Source organism: Gavialis gangeticus, unplaced genomic scaffold (assembly GCF_001723915.1).
Source record: "Gavialis gangeticus isolate Ggan-Ray unplaced genomic scaffold, GavGan_comp1, whole genome shotgun sequence".
In the NCBI taxonomy this organism is placed as follows: domain Eukaryota; kingdom Metazoa; phylum Chordata; order Crocodylia; family Gavialidae; genus Gavialis; species Gavialis gangeticus.
In genome coordinates this window covers 2,070,524-2,079,458 of record NW_017728992.1, presented here as the reverse complement: position 1 = coordinate 2,079,458, position 8,935 = coordinate 2,070,524, and the positions used below count along the sequence as shown (strand labels likewise).

At 39.4% G+C, this 8,935-nt stretch overlaps 1 protein-coding gene across 6 annotated transcripts in view; it reads left to right on the top strand.

Annotated features, from left to right (window-relative positions):
* The window catches only part of RPRD1A (regulation of nuclear pre-mRNA domain containing 1A), a 73,059-nt gene that overhangs the window by 5,691 nt on the left and 58,433 nt on the right, over positions 1–8,935 (top strand). The window lies entirely within an intron of this gene.

The window sequence follows — 8,935 nt, the reverse complement described above, 5'->3', positions numbered from 1 at the left end:
CCCCCCCCCAAATCTGCATTCCCCATAACCTTTTCCTTCCCCTCTACAGACTTGCTTGCAGGGAGCTGCTCTTCATGCTGCCTGGCTTCATTCATGTGAATTGGTTATTGGATTGACATGGGCCAGCGTGGCTGGTTAATACTTGGCTATCAGTATTGGCCAAGAAAATATTTATCGGCTCACCCCTACTTAAAATAAAATGCAAATCTTTTCAGTGAATCCTGTGATGTCTAGAGCACTACATATTCTGAGGGAAAATATGTTGAATGCAATTTGAGTTTTCTGTATTAAATAGATTCAAGAATCTTAATCCTTTTTATGAGGTTTCAAGGTAGGTCACTGAATTTGCAGTCTTACTGTATCTGACAAGTTTTGAAATGTTACCTACTTTTTACCAGCAACAGTATATACCATTGGTGAATTTGTCGTCTTTGTGAAAATGGTCTGGATATATTGTGAACATGCACAGTTTCATAACATTTGATATGTTATCTTCGAAAGAAATTTGCCCTTCTTCTCAGACTCATCAGAAACTTCAATTCTTTTTTCTAAAGAAAGCATTAAATATGTTTTAGAATGTATTATGCTGTGAAACTGCTGTTATCTGACAGAGTGATATAGTGTGAGTTACCTTAATCAAATGAGTCATCAGAAACGAGATTTTTCCTGAATGGTTGGTTAGAACCTACATGGTGACTATCCTCTTGCTGTTTCTGCATGTTTGTGTTACTCCTTTTTAATTTTTTCAGCTAACCTTTAATGTGATGAGAGAATGAACTCTAAGGTGTTCTGCCATACTTCATGATTTAGTGATTCAGTCAATGCTTTGATTCTGTGCTGTTAGTGTATTATTATTTCTAGATTGTAGTTTTTGGGGAGGCTATAGTATTCTTCAGGTTATTTTATTGATAAGAAGTGGAACTGACTAGAGTCTAACTAATTTTAATAGTACTGTACTGTTGTATTACAGTTGAGATGTTATTCCTACAGAATAGAAATTACTACTTTCATGCATGCTCAGCAGATGTTGGGTGCTTGATGTGACATTGTTATAGTACTTTATAATGCTTCCATGTGTAATAGTGTGCAACTTATTTAGTGTAGGAAAACTGTTTTCTGTGATCTTCAAAATCCTCTGCAAAGGCAGTGTGTAAGATGGTGAGGCGGCAAAATATTTAGAAATAAAAAGGGAGGAAAAAATAGAATTCCAATTTTTGTACAATTCTGTAATGGTGAATTTTCATAATCTGGTTCTTCCTTGTGTTTAATCAGCAGTGATATTATTAAATACTACTTCTAATTTGTACTTTGATTTAACTTACTAAGATGAATGTGGCAATTCACAAATTTATATAGGTACTTGGTGCATTTTTCAGTGCTTGACTAGCACTTCAGTATTCTGATGATTGCCAACATTTGGCCTGACAGTCTTTGCTGCCTTGCTTCTGTTTGAACACTGCTCTTTCCTCACCCTCCAACTGTAGTCGCTGCTGTTTTTCCTGTAGTTTCCTGAGCTAGCTAGGCTAACTTCAAACATCTACACTAGAGCTACCCTACTTGTTGAATCATTTCAGAAGTATTGTGAGAACATATTTGACCCACGTGGAACTGATCCTAAACTGTTTCTCGTAAGCACCCATTTCTGCTGCTGGAGACCATCAGAACAGATGGCATTTGTGCAGCAGGCTGGGACCATCAGCAGGTGGCAGTGAGTCTTAGTGTGGAGATCATGCAGACATCCTCAAGTTGAGACAGCTGATGCAGATTGTAATGCCTCTGGATTACCCCTTTGCTGAACAGCAGTTCTGCAGCTGGGTTACAAGTGCAGAAAAATGGAACTGTATTGTCATGCAAACCAGGAATTACTTCATTAAAAGTTTTGGATTACACTTCCGTTTTACTAATGCTTTACATTACAAAATGTGTGGTTGAAATCGAAAGATGTTTTGCCGCTGCTGTCTACAATTGTGCATCACCAGTACATCTGTCTGTCTTTGTAGCTGCATTTGGACTAGAGAACAGGATTCAAGTACCTATGCATGCTTTTATTTTAGGGACTTGTTACCACCGTAAAATTAAATGGTTGCAGAATGGCAGTGCAGTGCACATACTGGGTACTCTTTTTCTGGCCACCAGGCTAAGCAGCTTTTTGAGCCTGCCATGTTGTGTTGGTTTTTTGGGTGGGTTTTTTTTTTTTTGAGACAATGAGGCACTTCACTGCTAGCCTGGCCTCCCTGTTCTGTTCCAGCAGTTGCCTCTGGAATTCTTGCTCATCTGACCTGTGACCTTCATTTTGCATGTCTTGCAGCAGGTTATCCTTGAACCTTTCTTTTCCCTTGCTGACATATAAGGTTCCTTTACCCCAAGGAGCTTGGGTGCCTACCTTAGTGTGGCAGAAGTAGAACACGCTGAAAAGGCAATGAAAATAATTACATTCATGTGTTAGGGGGAAGAGAACTTTTTTTTTTCTGTTCTGCATCATAATGAAGCTGCAAATTGATTAATTCTAACTCAGTGGTTCTCAACTTTTTTTAGACTGGGCAACCCTCAGAAAATGCCAGCTCTTAATTTTCACTTGTTTTCTGATTACAGAATAACAACAGAGCATCTCTTCTGTTACAGAGAACTCGGAAAAAACAAAAAGTCAGAATGTTTTCAACAATGGGAATCCTTATTTGAAATATCTTGGTTTATCTTGTGATTCATGTTTGCACACCTAACTGCTAATGTGTGGCAACCTTGAAAGCATCTCAAGGCACCCCAGGGCGCTGCACACCATGGCTGAAAATTGCTGCTCTACTTTGTATCATTTTTATATTTCATTCTCCACATTTGTTTATTCAGAAACAGCTGCATCTTGGGTCAGTAGCTTTCCATCATAATGGAAAACGCTTGCTTTTGTTTTAATAAGACAAATATGTGTATTTTGAGCTGGCTCAGTTGCCTATAAACTCTGGGACTTCTTACTGTACACGGTTTTAAAACTATTGTAGGTGTTGATGACATCGGAGGCTTGAGAATCCAGATTGGAAGAAGGAGCAACTTTGCCAACATCTGTTAGATAATTGTCTGTACATGGAGGTGGTTGCTTGTGTACAGTTCAGCAGAACAGTGACTATGAATGTAGCCTGTGGGAAGCTTGTCTTGTCCTGGGATCTCATGAACTGCTCTGAGTTTCTTCTCTAAGGCAAGTTTGCAAGCAGAATGAGCCACTGTTAAACAAATTCCTCTACTATGTGAACATAACTAAGATGCTGACTGGGACTTAGAATCTTGCTTGCAACATAATATGTCTTTTCCACCCCATTTGCCCTCAGACAGAGGACTTGCAGTCCAGGAGTCTTTGATTTTAATACACCCACAGGTCATACGGTGGGGATACATACCCAAGGCTTTTTCTGACCATACTTCAGTGCTAGTACTAGTCTGAGAAAAGTGTCTGTGTGGGTGTCTGCATGTGTTTATAGTGCCTTGTAGCTACAAGCAATGTTAGTTTTTTTGCAATCTCAATTCTAGACGTATTGGTTAATAACAAAATCTCAGCCAGAATAAATACAATTTTTTTTTCTCCTGTGGGAAAATTAATTTTGGTCATGTATGGTGGGGGGTGGGCTAATACCAAACTATTTCTTTTTGCTGTCAGCTGAGGCAGATTCTGTAACAGTAATTACTCTGACAATTGGACTTTTTTTTTTTTTAAGAGTCAAGGTGCACCCCTCAAAAAAAATACCAGCTGTTACCTTTCACTGTTTTTTTAACTCATGAAAAATTATAGTGCTGTTCTTTTGTTACAGAGAACAAAATAATAGGGTAGAATGTTTTTGATGCCCATTAGAAGTATCTGAGTTTCTCTTGTGAACTGCATGCAGGTGTTTGTTTGCACACCTAACAGTGCTAATGCTGCGGCACCTTTAAGGATCTCAGGACCCCGATTGAGAATTCCTGGTTGGGAATCTCTTCTACCTCACTGCAGTTAACAAAAACAAAAAAACCCCCAATACATAAATAAAACCTGTGACTTCTCTCCCATCCTAAATTCCTGCTTTTTTGTTTGGTGGTACATGTTTTTTAGGTTTTTATTCCTGTCTGGATTGTTGTCTGATTGGCTTCTCTGACAGTCTTGTTGAGGTTCTTTTGTATAGTTGCTGATATCAGGTCTATCTTCCAAAACTTTATCAAACTTGCACACGGGGGTCCACCTGAACTTTTGTGTGCTCCAACTTTTCATAAGTGCAGAAATGGATCTTTCAGGCTCCATCTCTGCTTTGGCACTGTTTTTATTATATAGAAACAACAAAGGCTTCATTTAAAAAGGAGTTCAAAACGTGACTAGGTACTTTTAAACTAGTATGTGACTTCTGGTGCAGAGAAAGAAAGTGAAGAAATGTCTCTTTTTGGAGGCTGTGTGAAAGTTCTGAAGTAGGTTCAGGTGCTTATCACTGCAGAATACCTTGGCTCTCCTTTTTATAGAAAAATGTCACTCTAATGTATACCTTTTGTGCATGGTAAGCTAGGTTGGCTTCATAGTGTATATAGACATCAGTAAAAGTTGGGGAGGGGAGGAAGGGAAGCGTTGCATTAAAACCTGGGTAAGGGGGCATGTCTTTGTTACCGAGTTAGCCAAGGCTAACATGGGTGATGCCCTTTTTGGTGGGAGAATGGATTAGAGTCTAAGCTGTACTCTTAGTTGGACAGGTACTCTTTTTCTTCTGGGGAAGGGGTGGTGCAAATTAAATTGTGCGAGTGCTAAAAGTCTTCATCTGGAGTTCCTCCTATGTACCCAGGGCAGAGGTTCTCCCAAAAATCTCTGGGGAAAGCATTAGAGAAGGGTTCCGTTCATAACTGCACAGGAACCAAGTAATGTTTTAGGGGGTGGAAGGGGTACAACTCCTGTCATGATACAGTAATTTCGTTAGGGTTTTGCAGTGTGGTTGCTTAGACCTGAACCAGGCTGACCTGGGTGTGAGACATGAGAGTTGATTGCCAAAGCTATTCAGAAGTGCAGATGATGTACTGCTGTTTGATCACAGGAGGCATCTGCCAGATGGCAAAAGTGTCTTTCACCAGGAATGCTATCTTTTGAAGCATAAAGGTCAGGTTGCTTAAGTGCCCCAAGTGGAGAGAGTTTGTAAATGTAGCGACAGAGCAATAAGAATATACTGCTCAGTGAACTCTCAGAAGACCAGGACTGGGCATGGTGGTTCACCAGGTTCCTATTTGTACCAGACACTAAGTCCCTTATTCTTGAACCCTGTCTAAAAGTGGAAAACCTTGCTGTGCCATTCACCATGTGGTTCTACCTAGTGGAAAGGTAAAATGCTGTGTATATTTGCAAATTCTCCAAATGCCATATACTTTATAGGTGAAGCTTTCTTTTAGTACATACACAAATGTTTTCATCTAGCCCTGGCTTAGTGTCAGGGTGGATAATCCCTAGAAAGGTTTAGAGTGAAATGGCTTGGATAATGACTACTCTGTAAGTGTATGGGTACCCTTTTGAATGGTGCAGAATGCATTGTTTCTGTAAGTTTTTTTGTTAGTAAAAAAAAATTAGAAAGCAAAGGCATTTTAACTTTTAACAGTTTAAAATGCGATTAGTGTGGAAAAAAGGTGTAATATAATTATTCAGAACATGGATCAGTTGCATAGATCAAGGCTTAGAGGAAGAGACTAGATATTATTAGCAGAGTGTATTGTTTCAGCATAACAGTTACTGCATGTTAGCTACTTTTGTGCACCTTGCAATGTCAGTAGGCACTTTTTGTCATGGAGAGAGACAAGATCTCTCTAAAAAAAAAATCTTGGCAATCCTATAAATTTAGCATGCAACAGTGCAAATCTAACAGCTCTACCGAATGCCGAGGGAACTTTTGTTTCCTTGATGCCATGGAATTGCTTAAATGAAAGGCGCTTTCAGCATCCCTTCCATTTCTTAAAACTGATCATTGTCATTGGACAAACATGCTATAAACATGCAGATGAGCCTGTAAAAGGACCCTAGCCTGGGTTTTAGTTCTCACTAGTCGCAAGAATTTTTGTAGCTAGTAAAATTACTCAGCTATAACAATAGATTCTTTCTCTCTTTTAAAAATTTTATGCTGATGGATATTATTCCCCATCTGCAAAGGAATCTTTTTGATTAAACATTTACAAAATGGAACCATAATTAAACAACTCAGTTGGGCTGTGGGTGGTGTTCTTTTAAAGATGTTATATAAACTGCTTCATCAGTTTTCAACTTTTAGGTGATATGATGCTATGTCTTTTTTACCAGCAGATGGTTAAAAGAAAAAATTACTGGCTTTGCCAGACACATCAGGATAAGGCAGAGTATGGTTAGTGGGAAGTCTGACTAGCACGGTGAAAATCTCAACTTTTTTGGACTCAAGGCACCCTTTGGAAAATGGGAGGTTTTAACTTCTGCTTGTTTTTTTTTAACCAGGGAAAACTAATAGAGCAATTCATTTGTTGTAAATAAATTTAAAAGACTGCAACAGGCCAGATACCATGCATTCGTCTTTGATATCTCTGGGTTTATCTTACAAATTATGTGTAGGTGTTTGTGTACCCAACAGTACTAATATTACATGACCTTCTTAAAAGGATTTCATGGCACCCTGGTTGAGAATCACTAGACTAGATGTACTATTGATTGTTCCTTCATCTTCTAACAGTCGACTTTTGAATTGGCTTTTTTTGAGAGAGGGAAAGAACTTTCTCTCTTGGGTCTGTAAAAACCTTCATCTTAAAATGCAAGGCTTTTTTACTTCTGTTCAGCAGCAATCATATAACCTGAGGACATAGTAATTGTTTAACATCTTACTTTATTTTTTCCTTTCTTCCTTTGAAAGTCAACCAGTATCCCAGGGCTTACTGTAGAGACAGTCGGTATCAGTTTTTCTCCCTGGATGATAGTCATGAATATCTAGTCGTATGTTGGGGGTAATACATGTTAGTCAGGTCTCAGTTGGTCAGAGCCAGTAGTGGGCTCTGGATCAAGGTTGGCCAACCTGTGGCAGATGGTAGACTGGGGAGAGAGCAGAAAGCTGAGCAGTAGATTAGGTAAGGGAAAGTGATTAGAGTGGCACTTAAGGAGGGTATGGGGCTAATTTGGGGAACATCTACCAGAGAGATTGGCCCCCAGTCCTCTATATGGTGGATGCTAGAAAATAGTGCCATCAGTTCTTAAGTTGTGTGCTCTTCCTTCCTGATGTGTCTTTAGAAGTATCCCCAGGGGAATGAGCTTAGATTTAACATTACCTGATTGAAATTTGGTTATTTTATTCTTTCCTTTATGCTTAATCTTCTTTTCCTGATGTTCCATGCTTTCTTTCATTTAGACATCTTTGCCTGGCTCTTCTATGTTCACCTTCTGGGCATAAATATTTTTTTTTAATTGAATAACTTGCTGAAATAATTTCTGTAATGTATGCTATGCACTTCCAGTATGTCTTTTCATCCTGGTGCTTGGACATCAGAACATCTAAATGTTAATCATGTTCTGCTCTCTGTCCGTGATGGCCATGTGAGTCTTGAGCTGTAGAATGTGTAGATGGGTACCAGCTGCTGTACGGGGGGGGGCTCTTTTGGTGGTTAGTCCTCTGAAGAAAGTCAGTTCTGTTAAGCTTCTGAAGTGATTTTCTGGTCTTAACAGCATTGGTATCTTAACCCTGATTCCTAGCCTCTTTGAGCCTTGTGGTATATGTAATGTAGGTTGGCAACTCCACTCTGAAAAGATGGTCCCTGCCTCTTCTTTTCTAAATAGAGAAAGGAGGCAAAGGATGAGAGTGTGAGAGAGAATGCAGCTTGGCAGAAACCCAGATTTGCGGTAAAGGTGACTAATAGGGGGCCAAACTTTTTGGTAGGTGTATGCCACAAGTTAGCTCCATACTCTTCCAGAGTGTCACTCTAATCATTTCCTTGCCCAGTCTGCTCCCTGCCCTATCTGGCAGTGTGCTACCTGTCTTCTCCCTGATGTGTGGTGTGCGACGAACAAGAAGGTTGCCTGTGCCACTTGTGGTACTCGTGCCATAAGGATGGCCAGCCTATATTGAAGAAGGGCATGAGCTCTTATGTGACTTGTGGCTTAAGGAGTGAAGAGTTGTGTATAAAGTGGCTTTTCGGTCCCTGGCAAAGCAAATACCAGAATTCCTGTGCAGGTATTCACATGGGAAATGCACTGATGTAATTCTAAATTTGCCGCTTTAGTGAGAAGTTTTCCATGCTGATAGTTTGTATGCATGAAAGCATGTTGGTTTATTCAGTTAGCGGATTCTGTATAGCATCATAGTCTTGTTTACTCTCACTTTTCTGATGTTGACATGTTTTCATTTTTCATTTCTTCTTGATATTTGGATTGGTGTAGTAGAGGATTTGGAGACAGGAACATGGTTTACAAGAAGGTTCTAACTAAACTTAAAGAATGGTGTACTGGTGGTTGATTGTATTTCAGTGTCACTTGATTTGCTGATGTCTTATGGAAAGCTATTTTCTAAGGCAAGGCAGCAGTACGTTCATGGGCTGGGTGTATGGCAAGTTATTCAAACTTTGAAAAAAGCATAATCTGTCTTTGAGATGTGTGGAAAATTTAAGGTCTCAGTAGATTCATTTGTAATATAGCTGAAATATTTAATGTAAACCAGTAGTTTTCAACATGTGATCCCTGGATCCCTGGAGGTCAATAGACTGTCTAAGGGATCCACGAAAGATATCTATGATCAGTCAAAAGTACGTGAATATCCACATGTATAATTTAAACACGTCCACACGACCATTCAGATTTTTTTAGGAGTCTGCAAATGGAAAAAAAATGTTGAAAACCACTGATGTGTAAACTATTGATTGCATATTATAGTGTGTGAAACATTAGGACATAACCCCCCCCCCCCCCACACCCCCCCATAAAAAAAAAAACAGTTGGTTCCCCGGGGGGGAA